This window comes from Mastomys coucha, unplaced genomic scaffold (assembly GCF_008632895.1).
Source record: "Mastomys coucha isolate ucsf_1 unplaced genomic scaffold, UCSF_Mcou_1 pScaffold5, whole genome shotgun sequence".
NCBI lineage: Eukaryota > Metazoa > Chordata > Mammalia > Rodentia > Muridae > Mastomys > Mastomys coucha.
The window spans coordinates 106808767-106827217 of NW_022196911.1; positions in this window are offsets into that span (position 1 = coordinate 106808767).

Below are 18451 nucleotides of genomic sequence, written 5' to 3' on the forward strand. Positions count from 1 at the left end.
GGAGAGGGAGGAAGAGGGAGAGGGAGGAAGAGGGAGAGGGAGGGAGAGGGAGGAAGAGGGAGAGGGAGAGGGAAGGGGAAGGAGAGGGAGAGGGGAAGGAGAGGGGGAGAGAGAGAGAGAGGGAGGGAGGAAGGGAGAGGGAGAGGGAGGGGGGAAAGAGAGACAGAGACAGAGACAGAGAGAGGGAGAACCAATACACACAGACAGAGACACAGAGACTGGGATTAGTTTTGCTGCTGAGCTCGACAGACAGAATGACACAGTGACCACATGGGAAGTCAAGACTGAGAAGCTCAGGTCATGTGTTTGTCACCTTCAGGAACCCGTGAAGAAATGCAATGAGGGCAATGGTGGCTTTGTCCTTTGGGACTTAAGGTTGGTACAAGGGAACCCTGCACCATTCCAGCAGCAGATGAAAGAATCAGTCCCGGTGGCTACAGGAGAGGGTCTTACTCTTTAAGGGCCACGTCAAATACCGACTCACCCATCATTCAGAAATGCAAGCACATCTTATAGCAGAATAAAATATGGCCGTCCCCTCTCCCTGCGCTCTCTCTTTGTCAGTTCCTGTTGCACACCGGTGGTCCACGATGGCCTAAAAACATTACACAGAAGTTTGTAGAAGGAAAAAGAAATAAACCTAGGCCCCCCAAGCTATTCTTCCAAGTAGGATTATAAATCTCCAGTTTTCCATCTCATTGGATCCATGACTTGGAAGTTTATTCAGTGCGTGTCTGTGGCCTGGATCCACTTGAAGACGTTTAGTAGCAGTCTGAGTTATCGGGCTCAGCTCAGTGCCTGCAGCTTTTGAAGTAGCCTGATGTCACATGGGCATTGTAAGTTTGTCCACCTGACTCTGCCTCCTCAGATAGGCCTCAGCACAGGAAAAGAGTTGGTGTAGAATTGTATTATATTTTAAGAGAATGTGACCACTTTATTACAGTATATCACTGCCTGTTTTATATTTTAATATTAGTTAATGATAATTAGTTATTTTTTTGTAAATTTAATTTATCACGTAAGGCCACTATTGGTATGTGGGTGTAGGAAGAAATGTTATATATAGGGTTTGATCTATCCCACCACAGTTACAGGCATTCATTGGCGTTTCCCCAATGTATAAACGTGCGTGGGGACATCTGCACCTTTTCAGTCCCTTTAATATGTTTCAGTGACTGTCATGATGTATCTAAATTGTCCAGCATCTGACTGGGAAATCTAGGGTGTGAGGCAGTGGTGGTTGGAGGTAGGGCTCAGTCTGCTAAGGACAGTCTTGTCCTGGTGAAGAAGGAGATAGTTTCGAAGTCTCAGATGGTCTGGTAGTTAGTTAACAAACATCTCTCATGGTCAGAGGAAGTTAGTGGAAATGTAAAGTTAATATCTTTTGCATGTGTGTAGCCGGCTCATTCAGAGTTAAATGATGCCAAATGTTCATAGGGGTGTGTGTGGGGGGCTAGGGAGTGCTGGAAAGCAGGGAGAGGTGGGAAACTGTGGATGGGCAAAGCTCCATACACACTCTCCATTTACTCTATAGTAATCCATAAAAGGAGGTTGGGCATTCTCCTATGGAAAGTTCAGAAGCAGATGGAAATATTTTATGATATATAATACGTGGGCCTGAAACATGAATTTCCACTTTCCTCACAGGGGCAAACATGCTGGCTTCTGCATTAACTTTCCTATGTCAGCAAAAATTCCAAGGCGAAATGGCATTTTATGTGACATTTTCTAGGAGCTCCAGAAACAGCTGCCTGATTTCCTGTGCTTCGGTTCTTCTCGTTCTGTTTCCAAGGTTCAGGTCTGTTGCATATCAGATGGTTGATAATCTTGCCCTTTGCTAGTAATTCAGCCCCTTGGGCAAAGCGTCCCCCCATCCCCGCCCACTCAGCGGATCATATTTTGAGGAAAGAAATGACTGAATTCATAGGAGATGGATAGCCGCCTCTATATCTTCTTTATCAAACAGCTCCTTCGATGTCAGATTGTAAAATTGTCATTTGTAAGCTGTCCTTTTATTGAAATCACTTTCTGCGAGCATAGCACATCCGTAGGAAGTAGGCAGCATTGCCAGCAATCATAAATACAATGGAATAGTTGTATACACCATTTTTCCGGACCTATGAATGAGGAGAAGGACTGTCTTCACATCAAACAACAATGAATATTCAAATTCACCATCCAAAGAATCACTTTGCTGGTCCCCAGCTTTGCGCATGCTCTTCTGCAGGTTCCCCAGCTTTGCGCATGCTCTTCTGCAGGTTCCCCAGCTTTGCGCATGCTCTTCTGCAGGGTCCCCAGCTTTGCGCATGCTCTTCTGCAGGGTCCCCAGCTTTGCGTATGCCCTGTTGTGTGGCAATCGCTGCTGTCCTCAGAGTCGGTGTCCCTAAGCTCATTCCCTCAGGGTTCTGGCTGGTGTTGAGTGCACAGCTCTGGGGATCATTCAGAGCAGGGGGACTGCCACTGTCTTGTGACTCATCTCTGGCTTCAAAGGGGCTATGGCCTCACAAAGTTAAGTGAAAATCATGTAGTTTGTATGTAGGGCTGTTTTCTTAGAGAACCTGTTGGAGTAAGATATTGCAATTCATTTAAAAGGCTCAAATCTGTGGCTTTTTTAAAAAAAAAAAAACTACTTATACACTTTATTAATATGTTCTGTCATGTATACCGATTAGTTAACTGAGTATTTATGACCTGAATATGACATGTAAACAGTCCCAGCAACTTCTTCACAAAGTAAACAATTTCTACTCACTGTCTAAATAATCACTATAGCTTATGTCTCTGTACTATTTTGTATTGTACTTTCATGTACATACCATGTAGAATACCAACACATAGTAAATGTAATGTTTCATACACACTTAAAATGTTTAATATGTAATTCATATTATATAACAGGAACTGTTTTATAAAATACTTGCATTACATAATGCAATAAACAATTATATACTATTTATACTGCATAATTCATATTACATAAGATTGTATCATATGATAAATATATTAATATGGCTCATAGAGTTTATATTGTATATACTGATGTATCATACTATGCATACTATGTAATAATATACAATTTGTTATAAGTATTATATATGTACTTTATAATGGTTATGCTATACCAAGGGCAATATAGCATGCTGACATAAATGGGGGTAAAGAAGAGTTAGAAGTTTAAAAAGATTTGTTTATTTTTATTTTGTGTGTATGGATGTTTTGGTTGCATGTGTATTTGTGCACCATGTGCATGCAGTTCCCAAAGAGGCCAGAAGAGGGTGACAGTTTCCCTGGGCTGAAAATGCAGTTGTGAGCCACCAGCTAGGCTCTGGGAACCAAACCCAGGTTTTCTGGAAGAGCAGCCCGTGCTCATAACCACTTAGCTATCCAATTCTCTAGGGCTGCAACGAGTACAATTTGACAAAAGAAAAACCCGCAAAAGCAGGACATATTTTCAAATATTATTATTATTATTATTATTATTATTATTATTATTATTATTTCATATTCATATCTTAAAATGTTTATGTTTTTCATAGTTTTGGAAAATTTTTGTATTAATTGTTGTGCATAGTTTGGGAACGGTTTGATGTGAATAAGAGCCCCAATTGCTTGCACAGTAGAGGCTGAGAAACCATTTAAATTCACTAACTTTATTTTAAACTTCCTAGTTAAAAAAAGTCTCTTGGAAATTTCCATGTGCATTTTGATCAATTCACACAAATAGTGATGGTTTCCTCTTTTTCGGTTCTTTTTTATCCAATCAATCTCTCAGTTACAGTTGTCTTAGTCAGGGTTTTTATTCCTGCACAAACATCATGACCAAGAAGCAAGTTGGGGAAGAAAGGGTTTATGCAGCTTACACTTCCACATTGCTATTCATCACCAAAGGAAGTCAGAACAGGAACTCACAAGGGGCAGGAACTTGGAGGCAGGAGCTGACGCAGAGGCCATGGAGGGATGTTCCTTACTGGCTTGCTCAGCTTGCTTTCTTATAGAACCCAGGACTACCAGCCCAGGGATGGCATCACCCACAAGGGGCCCTCCCACCCTTGATCACTAACTGAGAAAATGCCTTATAGTTGGACCTCATGGAGGCATTCCTCACCTGAAGCTCCTTTCTCTGTGATAAGTTCAGCTTGTGTCAAGTTGACACACAAAACCAGCCAGTACAAGTTGCAAACTCTAAAATTTCCTCAGTGCTGATAAACGAGCCCTTTTAAAACGACTCCTAGATTCTTACAGACTGCCTCTTCCTTTTAAAAAGTAGAATATCTTAATTGTATATTCAAAATATCTATGCTAGCCAAATCCTTTTACGTAGCAGGTAACATAACAAAACATTTACAATTCTCTGTTTTCCAAAGGTCATATTTATATTGACAACATGACAAACTCATTTTTCTATGATCATACTGGCATATATGACACTACACTTTGGAGAAATGAAGTGTCGTTTTAGTTTGGAAGTTTCCATCAGGAGGCCTCTTTCAGATGCAGTTAAGAAGTTAGTCTTATGAAAGTATTTGAGCATGATAGTGCTAAATGTGATAGTGTGATTGTGTATATACACTTTTCCATCAGTGATAAAGTTGAACAGAAGACATTGATTGACTGGGAGGTGTTTCAATTGGAAAATTTCAGTCCGATTTAAAGTGACCACAAGGGGGCAGCAAAACACACTGGATTCTTTTTAGGTGTGACGGCAAGGGCTGGGACTTTCTTAGGTAAAATCAGGCTAAGAAGGCAAATGAAAGAACAGAAACGCCTGGGCCTTGAGCCATCCTTAAACACGGGCATTTCTAGCCAAACAGTGGGTCTGGGAGGGGTGTGTGTGTGGTGTGTGCTTTGCGTCCTAAGATTAACTGAGTCTAGGAGACACCAGCTTTCCAAGTGTCTTTAGAAGGAATACTGGGGGCTGGAGAGATGGCCAGTGGTTCATTGCATTAGCTAGCCTTTCAGACTCTATTCCTAGCATTCACATGGAGGTTCAGAAACATCTAGAACTCGAGTCTGGGAGCATCTGATGTCCTCTTCTGGCCTCCTCTGGAACGAGGGGTGTGTGCTTGGTGCACTTACAATACACGCAGAAAGCCAGTCATGCTAGCAAAATAAAAATAAATCTTTAAAAGAAAGACCACTAGGGATCTATACCCAAGGAGGGCTCAAACCTGATATTTATCATTCTGTTTTCAAGTGGATAAAGTTTTAAGTCCCTCTTCTTCCTCCTCCCGTTAGAATTTCAGTATATTTACTGGAAAATAATAACAGGGTCAAGTTGATCAGATTTAACGTTCGAAAAACAGGAAACAGACTTGAGTAGGACGCTGCAGTTACTCACGAATTACAGCTACGGGGCACTTTTAAAGAGGAAGTATTACAAAAATGCTGATAGAGTCCAGGGTACTGGGTGGCTTGGACACCACTGTCGGACAAGAATTTGCACAGCCTTGAGTGTCTCTGTCCACCTCTTAGGTGTCTTAGCTACTCACAGGGAAGCCAGGGAGAATATAATAGGCTGTTTTTACGTCAACTGAAGTAATTAGCTCATCACCAACTTAGCTCAATGCCTTCCTTAAGACAAGACTTCAGCCAACATGGCAGCCATAAACTATTACAATAACCGATTGGCATGGGATAGCCTCAGCCATTATTTCTTGGCGATTAGTTGGGTGATTTCATTTAATCCTCATATCCAGCATGAGAGTTTTTTTTTTCTCTCCCCCTTTATAGATAGGAACATTCAAGTTCAAAAAGCCTGGTAACTTGGTTAATTGAAAAAGCTGTGATTTGAGCCCGTGGGTTTCTGCCTGCCAGCTGGTGTACTTTCAAACCACATTTGGGTATATGGCCTCCCATTTGCCTCCCTTTCCTCCACATACACATTTCTGGAAACTTCTAATGTCATTTGAATCTGCTGATGAGTTTTGAAAGCGACTCTGCAGTTTGATGAGGACAGCAATGGGCACAATCAAATGGCTTTTCCTACACTCCTACCAAACTCCATAGAGGATGCGGGAAGGGAGGAGGTAGGCTTTCTGCCGATTGGGAGGATGCAGGAACTAATCAAGTGTTCCAATCCTAAACCAGCCTCTACCGGAAAACCAGCCATGGGCGGTTCTTTATGCATTGATAAGGCTCTTCATGTAGATACCTCATCCAACCCCCACTACCCGAGCCTAGAAGTCCTGTCTAAAGGAATAAGAGATTACTGGAGTGACTAGACTCGTCTACAGTGAAGACATGAAATGGGTGTCTAGAATCAATGGGTGTTTCTGAGGTCTTTGTGTCTGCGCAATACATGCATAGATAGAGCCTGCTTCACCCAGTCTTTCTCACTGTAGTCTATGTGAACTGCTTCTGTTTATTAAAGGAGGCAAAAGCTGGTTGGACATTGAGCTCCCGGGATCCACCTATCCCTGCCTCCGCTCCTGAGATCACGTGTGGCTGTGTGTTTGCCTTTTTGATGTGAATGCTGGGGATCCAAACTCAGGTCCTTACACTTTCACAGCAAGGGCTTTTACTCATCAAACCGTCTCCTCAGCCTGCTTGCTATTTCAGCTCTTGAGGCTTATTTTTACTATTGATTTATGTATACGTGTGTGCAAGTGCAGGCTGTGTGTTCAGAGGAGACCAGAAGAGGGCGCCATATCAGAGCGCCAGATCCCCTGGGGTTGGCGTTATGGGAGGTTGTGAGCTGCCTGCCTCGGGTGCTGGGAAGCATGCTTGGGTCCTCTGGAACAGTAGCAAGTACTTTTAGCTATGAAGCCATTTCTTCTGCTCCTCGCTTGCTCCATTTTTGTATAAGAGAGATCATTAGGTGACATTTCAACATAGGAACTTGTTCATGGAGAGTGAATAAATTCAGAAAGATGTTTATTAGTTTAATCATAAATTTACCTGTATAATTCCCTCCTTTAAATTATCAGAATGATGGGTTGGAGAGATGGCTCGGTGGTTAAGAGCACCGACTGCTCTTCTAGAGGTCCTGAATTCAATTCTCAGCAACCACATGGTGGCTCACGACCATCTGTAATGGGGATCAAATGCCCTCTTCTAGGGTGTCTGAAGGCAGCTACGGTACATTACACACACACACACACACACACACACACACACACACACACACATCTTAAAAAAATATTGGAATGATCCACTAGCCTGTCCCACGTGGTGAAGTCTCCCTGTAAAACATCAGTCGCCAGAGAACAAGGAAGTAGACACTGACATTCGTTCCTCCCCCTCCTCTTCTGTTGTCTTCCCCTTCCTCTTCTCTTGTTCTTTTCCACCCTTCCTCTACCTGCCACATCTCTCCCCTTCTTTAAGAAGTGATTTCATAAACTGGGCGGTGGTGGAGCACGCCTTTAATCCCAGCACTTGGGAGGCAGAGGCAGGCAGATCTCTGAGTTCGAGGCCAGCCTGCTCTACAGAGTGAGTTCCAGGACAGCCAGGGCTACACAGAGAAACCCTGTCTCGAAAAACCAAAAAAAAAAAAAAAAAAAAAAAAAAAAAAAAGATTTCATTTAAGACAAGGCCAGAGGTGACTTGAAACATATATTCACCCACTTCTTTGGGAATGACTCAAAAGGACAAAAATGGGGAGAAATAAGAAAGCGAAAGGTTAGAATAGGTCACCTCATGACTTGGTGAGAATGCAGGTTTTGAGTAGTGGCTCTGGTGAAGGTTTCTGGAGGTTATGTGCTCATTGTGGGGGGAGGGTGTGTGCTTGCTTGGAAAACAGCAAGGTGATTAAAGTGTGTGTGCTTGCGTGCATGTGTGCATGTGTAACTGGACTATGCCCAGGACCCTATGAGAGTGGCTAACTATGGACGTAAAGACCAGCGAGGAAGTGTAATTATGGAACCAGAGGGATGTGTGGTGACTCCCCAGCAGCCTGGACCGTCAGCGTGCTTGCTGAGGTCTTCAGGCTGCAGACTCAGCTCTGTTGTTTAGACTCTCCATTCTTTGGTGGTTTTCTGTATCCACTGCAGGTGAGAAGCACTTCATCAGGACACCAGAGAAGAAATACAAAGTAGGATAATCCAGACCTCTCAATATGAAACAGGATAATCCGGACCTTTTCTTGAGAGAAATGCCTTTGGTCCAAAAGTTGAACACATCATTATAGCCTGACCTGTGAACATCAAACAAAAGTATATAACAGGAGGAAACAAAGAAAAAGCAACGGTGATGGTGGGCAGGTCAACCCAGATCCTAAACCAGCCACTGGGTCTCTGGAGTCGAGACTTAACACAGCTTTAAGAAGTCTACTTATATAAAATATAGAAACAAGCAAAGAGAAGAAAATGAAGTTTACATCTAGTCCTAGCATTCAGGGTTAGCTATGAATATTTTTGGGTATAGATGTTCAATATATGTGTGTACTTATATCTGTCTGTCCATGCTATTATTGTCTGCACACATTCAATGCAATTCAATAAAAATTATAGGATAGAAATAGTTTTACTTTTGTTCTTCTAAACTGGCATATTCTTATTCTTTTAAAATTATTTATTACTACTAATACTATTATTATTTTTTGTTTTTATTATTTGTGTGTGTGTGTGTTCGTGTGCGTGCATGTGTCAAGTCAGAGGAAACTTTGAGACTTTAATTCTCTCCTTTCACTGTGGGTTCCAACGTAGATCTACATCTTTTGGTTTGCATGGCAAGTGCTTTTTTATCCATCTTAGCAGCCCACCATCCAGCCCATCATCCTTTTCCCCCCGAGACAGGGTTTTTCCACATCAGGTCAGGCCTGCTGACCTGAAACTCACTGTGTACATCAGGCTTCGAGTTCAGATATCTGCCTGCCTCTGCCTCCTGAGTGCTGGGATTAAAGGCGTGCACCACCACCACCCAGCAAACCCATCATCTTTTAATAACTAGGAAATAGGCAGACAAGATGCCAGCACTGGGGCTGAGCCTGAAGAGTCATAACTTCAAGTCAGCTTGGCCTAAATAAGAAATCAAGGTTACTTTACACTGCCTAGTGAAACTGTGGGAAACACACATACAAACAAAACAGAATGTCTAGGTTATTATATATGTGTTAATTGATTGTTATTGGATATAGGGTAGTTTATAATTTTTTGCTTCATATATGGTTTATGTAACAATAGTAATCAAGGAAAAAGAGGTGACCAATTTGATACAGGAAGTGACATGGAGATGAGGAAAAAGACATGGGAGAAGTTGAAATTATATTGCAATTAAAATAAATAAATAACATTAAAAACGGTCTTAGACTCATTGTTTGGAAGCTCCAGGACAATTCTATGAGAGCTTCAAAGAGAAGACCCAGGGCTGGCAAGCTGTAAGTCTTAGCAGCGGCCAAGAGAAGAGAAGGAAAGGGAGTCCCGCTGTTTGTGTCAGGCATGGAGGTGGGGATGGTGCGGTGAGGCTGGGAAGAGAGACAGGAGAGAAGAAAGACCCAACAGAACCCCACGGTGACTCTGGGGCGACTTGTTTTGGTTGGGACAGTTTTCATAGCAGTGCCAATGCTTGTTTAGGATACACTTGAAGTTGGGCTTCCACGTGGAAGGTTAAGAACATTCTGGAAGCCTTTGTTTTAAAATCTGTCCGGATACTGCATATTTTCTAGTCATCAGTGTATAAGCTGCCGAGGTCCTTACTCTTCCTGAAACATCTAAACCGTGGGATTTAAACCCAAAAATGATCAATTAGTCTGCTCTAGCCATTCTGAATTTCCAGGGTAGTTCTTAGCTTCAGGTGTCAAGGTGGCACAATCTAGAGTGACCTGGGAAGGGATGGGGGTGGGGGGCTCAGCTGAAGAACGTCCTGGATCAGATTTGTCTGTGAGGAATTCCTCTAGGCCTGGATTGTGTAAGAAAGCCTGAGCTAGCCAGTAAGCAGTGCCCCAGCCACCTTTGTTGTTGCCTTAGCTCCCACAACAGAAAGCAAAGGAGAATGAGTCTTTATTGCTGAATTCACTCATTCCCAAATGACTTAAAGCCAGATGCCAGGCAGAAGCAGTTATGCCAATGGTATTGTTTAGTTAAAAGAAAGGTCATGATTTTCTTGCTTTATTCAAAGGCACAGAAGCTGGCTTCCTTCCAGGTGGGATATCCTGATTGGAAGTCAACTCTGACCCTGGACTCTGCTCTTCCCTTGGAATCATTTTAACACAAGTTCCTTAAAGAGGGTGATGTCTACACGTGCTAGTTTGCACACACAATACACTGGACACATGATCCACGTTAGTCATCCACAGTGACTTCGGAGTTCCAGGGCAGGGGGAGAGGAAAGAGTCTGAGAAACTTGGAAGTTCTTCCTGGTAAGTTTATATCAAAGATCAGTGTTTGCCTCACGAGCAGCTGTTGTGTTAATTATTCATGATGAGTAATACATTTTCACAAAGTCTCTTGAGTGCTTGCTAGCGGTGCGCTGAATGCTATACAATATGCTTAGGTCAAAGTCCTCCTTAGACCTTCCACAAAGCCTTCCAAATAAATACCTTACATTCTTGAAGCTCTTTACAGTGGATCAAACATTTTCATACAGACGAGATCCTGCATGATGGGTGGCCAGACGGGAGGGTCCCTCAAGATTTCTACCTGGGTTTCAGTAGCATTCATCTTCCTTCTGCTTCATTAGTTTTTGTTATTGTTTGAGACAGGCCTCTCTGGGTAGTCCTGGATACCCTAGACCATTTAGTGATTTTTCCCAGCTCAAGCTTCTTGAGTGCTAGGATTACTGTTTTACGTTTATCTATTTTAAGATTTTATTCCTGTTTTTAATTATGCATTTAAATGTCAATCTGTGTGTGGGTTTATGCACATCTTCATGTAAATGCCATCAGAAGCCAGAAGGTGACGTCAGATGCCCCAGAGCTGGGGTTCCAGGTACCAGCCAGTTGACGGGTGTTAGGAAGAAAGCCCTTGTCCCGTGAAGAGCAGTGTGTGCTCTCCGTTCCTGAGCTGTCTCTCCAGCCCCTGTTTTCTGTCTATAATTTAAATCCTTATCTTTTTTTTTTTTTAAAAGAGACAAAGTCAAACCTTTTCTCACTTATGATATTCAATAAAGTAAAAGATATAATTAGCGATTATGACACATCTAAATAAAGATAAGATATAAATGTCTAAACTTGTAGCAAAATACACTTTCACTCATGGCCTCTATCCCCTGTTCATCTTGGGTTAGAAAAATCCCCAACCATCTTTCAGGCATGACTGGAAATGTAAGATGTGATATCCTGGCTCCAATCCAGTGCAAAGGGGAATTTGAAGAGCAGCTCACATATTTGTAATTTTCCAGCCTCGGGCACACATTTCCTCTCCTGACCATTTGTGTTCCTTCAGAGTAAGTAGCTAGCAGCACAGGGAAAAAGGTTTTTTTGATATCTTAAAACCACTCGGTGCTTTGGGATGTTTTTGGATGAAAAGTTCAAGGAGATGATTAATGTTGTAAGCATGGGTTATCACGAGTGCATTGTAGACGCACTATGTTGAGGTAGGGAGGTTTGCACCATTGGCTTGCCGGATGAAGCTCCGTGGCTTACTAGTGTCATGCAACCATGATATGGCGAAACCCAGTGAATGGGAGTGAAGACGACAACATAGGTTTTTCTGTTGTTGTGTGTTTGTGTTCGATCCTACTTTACGAGTGGCAATGTTCTCTTTAAGTTTTACAGAGAGGTGATCTGTCAGTTCTCTGAAAGAGATGCCAGTGCAGAGGACCACTGTAGGACACTTTAGAGCAGAGAGACCTTGAGACAGTCTTTGAACAGAAAAATGGTTTGTAGATTCAGCAACAAACCATCTTGACCTATGGAAGTGGATGATTCTTGCAAGAGCTATGGGATAATTGGATAAAACAAATACAAAGATAATTACCCCAGTTGGTCAAACAGCTTAAAATTAATAGCTAAAATCTGGGGATTGGCTCAGTATATGATTACTTGCTTATCCTCTGACACCAAAATAAAACAGTCTATCACAATTCCATCAACATAAACCAATGTATCACAATCCCACCAAAATTAACCAATGTATCATAATCCTGAGCATGATGTACATGCCTATAACCTTAGAGCACAAACAACTGAAGGATGAAGATCATGATTTCTAGGATAGTCTAAGCTTTCAGTACGAGACTCTGTCCCAAACACAAACAAACAAAAGCGGCATTTAAAAGTCACGGTAAAATGGTAATGAGAGCTCTGTCAAGAAGAGAGGCACAGGTGGTATGCTCTACACAGGCCCCACACCCACTGTGGGTACCTAGTGGGTTCCTCATTGTGAGAAGCTGCCTTGCTCAGAACCAACCATTGCAGCAATCAATGGCTTCTCAGAAGCTCTTCAGAGGAGCTGGAAGCATTTAGACAAGCAGGGTATCTCTAGTTGTCCTCATAAGGATCTCATAAGAATGCTGCACACGGCCCCAGCATTCTTGCCACATCTGCTTATCCTTGTGGATGTTCCAGGCTCCATGGGCATTTGAGTTCTCTGCTCGTGGTCTCATAATCCATACATGTATTACACTTGTTGGTAGAGCGGGTATCCAGTTGCTAGAGAGAACATCTGGATGCTCTTCCTGTGTTGACATCTCTGGAACCACTTTGTATTTTAGATGGCGGTGCCCTGTCCTGCCTGGTGGATATGATCTTTGTATGTGGTCCCTTTTCTGCGAGTGGAAGCTTAGACCTTTCTGATGCTGCTTGTTCAATGATAATGCCGCGGATATTAACATTAGCAGAGACATCACATGAGGAATGTTTGGAGCCGGGCTGGCTCATCAGCAAGATAAAACGGTCAAGTCCATCAAAGAACCTATGCTTATATGAGTAAAGGTGAGGAGTCAACATTATGCTTGCTATGCAGGGACAAATGACTCTTTTACTGTGTGCTACTAAGCATTTATACTTATTCCACAGACAGATTGAATCAACATTTTAATGATTTTCCTTTCCTTTTGGGAGAACTGAGGTTAAAAATAAATTTCAACCCATATTTTAGGCATTACGAGGACATTCTGGAACATCCACACTCTCATTATGTCTCAGTATCTCATAAATTAGTTATACCTTACAATCTATTCCTCACAACTCAACTGTTACATTTTACTTTTTTATTTAAAATTTGATTTTTTAATACATTCAATTTATAAAAAAATTGATCACGTCTTTCTCTCCCCCAACTCCCCCCAGACCTTCCCTAATCTCTCTACTCACCCAACTTTTTGTTCTTTCTCTCTCTTTCCAAAGCAACCATGCCCAAACCCAAATGAAACAAAAACAAAAATCAAACAAGAAGCACCTCCTCCCACCCAAACACAGAAATAAGAATAAACAAGCAAAAGACCAACAAGGCAAACAAACAAACAAAACAACAACAACAACAACAACAACAACAACAAAAACAGCTCAAAAAGCTCAAACAAAGCCAAATAAAACAAAACATCTACAAAAATAGAAAGTCTACAAAAATACCCCACTGGGCTCATGTTGAATTGGCTTTCTGTTGTGGGGTATAGGGCCTGCCCCTAAGTGTGGTTACTATACCCACCTAGACTCTGTTATAGAAGACTAATTTTTCCTTTGCTTGCAGGTGTTAACTGCAGACATCTTCTTGGTTAGGGGTGGCCATTTTGCCTCTCTCAGCCCTGGGATCCCATCTTGATCGAACCTGTGCAGGCCGTGTGCATGTTGCTAGTCTCTGTGATTTCATGTCCACATCAGTTCTGTTGGCATCCAGAAGACGCAGCTTCCTTGCGGTCCTTCGTCATTCCCCGTCTCTGACAATCTTTCTGCCTCCTCTTCTGTGTGGCTCCAAGCCTTGACTGGAGGAGTTAGACAAAGACAGCCCATTTAAGACTCAGTCCTTTTAATCTTGCCTTCTTGTTCTGTGAATGAAACTTGGCTGATATTGGCTCTACCATGTGTACACCATCTCATTTGCCAATAAGGGCCAATTTTAGGGTGCTGGAGAAATCTTAGCAGTTATAAGAACTCAAGTTCTATTCCCACTGCCCATGATGGGTAGTTCACAACTGCCTCCAACTCCAGCATCAGTGGAGAATCTTTTGCCTGTGGCTTATGCACACACACACACACACACACACACACACACACACACACTCATAATAAAAAACTAATACAGGGCCAGAGCAAGAGGGAGAAGGGAAAGGGGAAAAACGAAAACCTAATTCCAATATATATATTTTTTTCAAAAGGTAAATTTCACTCCAAAAATCATTAAAAGAGCCAACCAACTCAAGGGGTAGAGGTGATGTCGCAATATCCTTCACAAATAAAGAATTGACTAGCAGAAATGACTAGGTTAAAAAAAATTCCTTATTGATCGGCTTTAAAATTTCATATGGTTGTTTTCTTGTTTATCAGAAAGGGAGAATTTATCTCAGACTAACTTATATTATTAAAGGTGGCATCATTCCAGAATGACCCAATGATCTGTATAGGGAAACATTCCATTTAGGGGACTAAGCCATTTCCCATCATAGATATTAGGTGTTTCATAAGAAATGGGAAATACTTGTTTTGTTGTCCTGAGGTTGGTTTCTGATCCCTTTTGAAACAGAATAAAGAATTCAGTTCAGGGTATGTGAGAGGAACGAATACAGGGGGACAGACTGAGGACTAACCCTGGTTATCTAGTTTTTCTGGTCTTGAGAATGTTGGTCATCTGACAAGGCCTCTGGTGAGATCTTCTGGTAATTGTCTTTAAATTTTGATACTCATTGTAGAGATAACTTAGGTTGCTTCAGAAATTTGATAATGGTATGTGGTATCTCTGCTTATCTGGGAAAGGAGATATTTATTTGAAGGGTGCTGTGGAGTCAGTCCTTCTGAAAGTGTGGTTTGGATCCTACTCCTGCTTCCTGAGCGCTGCTTGACCTCTTAACATCCTGGGGAAACTTGCATAGATCCCTGCGAGTTAGTGAGTTGGTTTTGTCCCTGGCAGAGAGGTAAGGGATTTCCAGTTACCCAGGCTTGGGAAAAAGAATGCTCTTGCTCACACAGCACTGAAGTCCACACAGTGCAAGGGAATCAGCCTTAATCTAGAGGCTTTGTGTCAACTGAGAGTCTGAACAAGGGACACAAGACTATGAGTGATTTACTTTGTGTTTACGAATGGACATCAACCGATTCAACCTTGTCACCTCACAGGAAGTTGGCCAGCATTTATGGAATATGTATGGTGCCTTTTTAAATTGTGAACATCCTTCTAAGGATATAAAAATGAACAATCAAAAATTTCTTAAGTAAAAATTGTTAAAATAACAACAATAAAAGAAACCTTCTCCATCCTTCTCTCTCAGCAAAACTTTCCCTTTATCTCTACCTAAAATCCCCAAGCCTGTTAACAGTCATGATTGTGTCCTGTCTTCCCAGAAACCTCTGCTAATCTGGCGCTCTGGCCTTGGGCTTGCTGAGACTTGACTCAGTGCCCATTCCTCCTGCCTGTGTTCTGGGTCCCCTTTACAAGTTAGCTTGCTTTGTTTGTTTGTTTGTTTGCTTTTGGCCTTTTCTAGACCTTTTGCCTGTCCCACCAAAAACAACTTCACATTCAAAGTGTGCATCCCAGTTTTCATGTCTGTTGACTTCGATTTCTTTCTCCTGTGTTTTGCCTCTGCCTTGTCATCATTTTGGTGACCGATATTCTCCTCTCATGTTTTAAACTATGTCTTCATTGAGTAGCCTGGCATAGCAAACTGTGAGCTAGGACAAACATTCCCTTCCGTAAAAAACATTACTTTTTAGATTTATGTCATGTGATTTTTTTCCCAGCATGTATGTATCTGTACCCCTAGTACCTGCAGAGACTAGAAATTGTTGCTGAATTCCCTGGAATTGGGGTTATGATGGTCGTGAGCTGACTTGGGGTGCTGGAAACATACCTTGGGCCCTCTGCAAGAGCAGCACATGCCCTTAACCACCGAGCCACCTCTATAGCTCCACTCCTGCCCCTCTTTATGTTGATTTTTGTCCAGTATTTTATCTACAGCTACAAGACATATAAACTTTCTCACTCAAAGTTCTGCTCATAGTACAGTGAGAGGAATAATAAGGGGGAGTAGGTGGCAGAGAGACAGATAGACAGAGATAGATAAACAGAGACAGAGACAGAGACAGAGAGGGACTGAGATTATAAATCGGTGTATAAGAGCACATGCACTCCAATTTTTTAATTTACTTGACCTCAGGTCCCTAACTTGTAAAATATGACTAATACTAACTTACCTGCCTGATCTGTGTCTTTGGATGGTTGTATGGCCAACTTAGAATGTTGCTAAAAGCACAATTTAGCTGCTGTTTGTATAAAAACATCATATACTATACTTGTTATCAAAATCCATAAAGGATGTGTTTTGTGTGATTTTTAAATCCATTTTTACCCCCTGGCTTTGCTTCCTAGAAAATAGGAAATCAGCAAATGAAGACTCCTGCCTTTTTAGGGCACTGGTCTGTGAATCACCGATTTGTCTCCAAGAATGGGACAACTGAAAATAGAGAGAGAGAGAAACCTGGCTGCATCAGCACATCCGTTTCTGTTTTAAACTCAAAGCCAATCACTCCAAACCTCAAAACCCCAAATCAAATTTAGGTCCTTCCAATCCCATGCTCAAGCCCAGGCCGTGGGATCTCCTAGAAATGACCCGCTGGGAAAATGTCTGGGCTCCCAGCCCAGGCTTGTTCCAGTGGCTTTTTCCTCTCCCACCCCACGCCTTCCCCCTTCTCCCCCCTTCCCCAGCACACCTGTTTGCAGAGATCCTTCCTCTCTGCCCTGGCTTCTTGACTAGGCTCATGACCACCTGTTAAGGATGACGCAGATATAGCCCTACGCACATCCTAGCCTTGCTGCTGTCTTCAGGGTCCCTAACTCGGCTGATTCACTTCACAGGTGGTTATTTTTAGCCTTTATCTCCTGGCGATTCTGTTTTCTTTCCGCCACCTTTTGACCTGGTAGCTGGAAATAAAGTTCGTCTTCCATAAAGACGAGAAAGTTGTCAGCCACTTCCTTCCTGCCTGCATGAAAGGACCGGCCAGCAGAGGCTGGGAAGTGGCTGAAATGCTCCGTCCCGCAGTTCTGAAAACACACACAGCTCAGGAGTGAGTCTTCAGTCATCTGTGTACATTGCCCGGAGCCATGGCCTGGAACAGGCAGCTGGCTTTTCAAAGGGTCTTGAGGATGTTCAGGGGAATGCATAAAGATTTTTTTCTATCTCCTTTTGATCATGATTACTAAACCCAAACACCTGAGTAGTTCGACTTCTGATTTCTTTTCTTTTTGAAATAATTTTTAAGAGGGAGTAACCAGAGAATATCTGATTGGATCTAAGGCCCACGTCATTGGATGGAACACACTCCCAATATTGTTTGGGTGGCCAAGAACCTGAGACTAGACAGGCCAGGAACTAAGGGGAAAACTAAAATCTACTGTGCTGCTAAAGAAACACGGCAGTCAAATGACTCTTGAGGATATTCTGGGCTCAGAGACCAACGTTTTGCTCGGCCATCAACAGAGAAGTTTCCTCCTGCAGTCGATGGAAACAAACACAAAGACCCACAGCTGAGCAGTGGGCAGAGAGTGAGAAACCTTGGCGTACTCAGTCCTAAATGTGATGTCTCCATCAAAGCTCTCCCCTCAGGGAATCATGTGGAAGAGGAGGCAGAAAGAGTGTAAGAGCCAGAGGGGATGGAGGACACCAAGGGAACAAGGTCTTCCAAAGACAGCAGGAATGACATACATATGACCACAGTCTTAGCAACTGTGGCAGTATGCATAGGGCTTGCACAGGCCTTCACTAGATGGATCCTAGAGTTGAAAGAAGTGGACATACACCCCCATTCATAACCCAGAAGCTACCTCCAATTGATAACCATTTGCAGATGAAAACTTAGTTTTCTTCAATGAAGTCTTACTAGGTATGCAAACTACTCTTGAGGCCAAGGCCTGATGTCCAGCAATAAATGGCCAACACAAAGTGAACCCAGTGCCATTTCGGGATGTTATGTCTTATAATGCTTTTTCAGAACTTCCTCGCCCCTTATGGTACCTTTTGTGTATATATTATGGCTTCTGGGTTTCTGTTTTTATGGGATTTTGTGTGTGTGGATGTGTGTGTGTCTGCCTCTATATGCATTTCTTGTGCTTTTCTTCTTTGGCTCTTCTTCTTTTGTTTATTTTTTAAAATTGTATTCTGTTCTAGTTTGTTAATCTTTGCTCTATCCTATCTTTTTCCTCCTCCTCCTCCTCTCCCTCCCCCTCCTCCTCTTCTCCTTCTCTTCCTCTTCTTCCTCTTCCTCTTCTTCTTCTCCTTCTTCTTCTTCTTCTTCTTCTTCTTCTTCTTCTTCTTCTTCTTCTTCTTCTTCTTCTTCTCCTCTTCCTCCTCCTCTTCTCCTTCTCTTCCTCCTCCTCCTCCTCCTCTTCTCCTTTTCCTCCTCCTCCTCCTCCTCCTCCTCCTCCTCCTC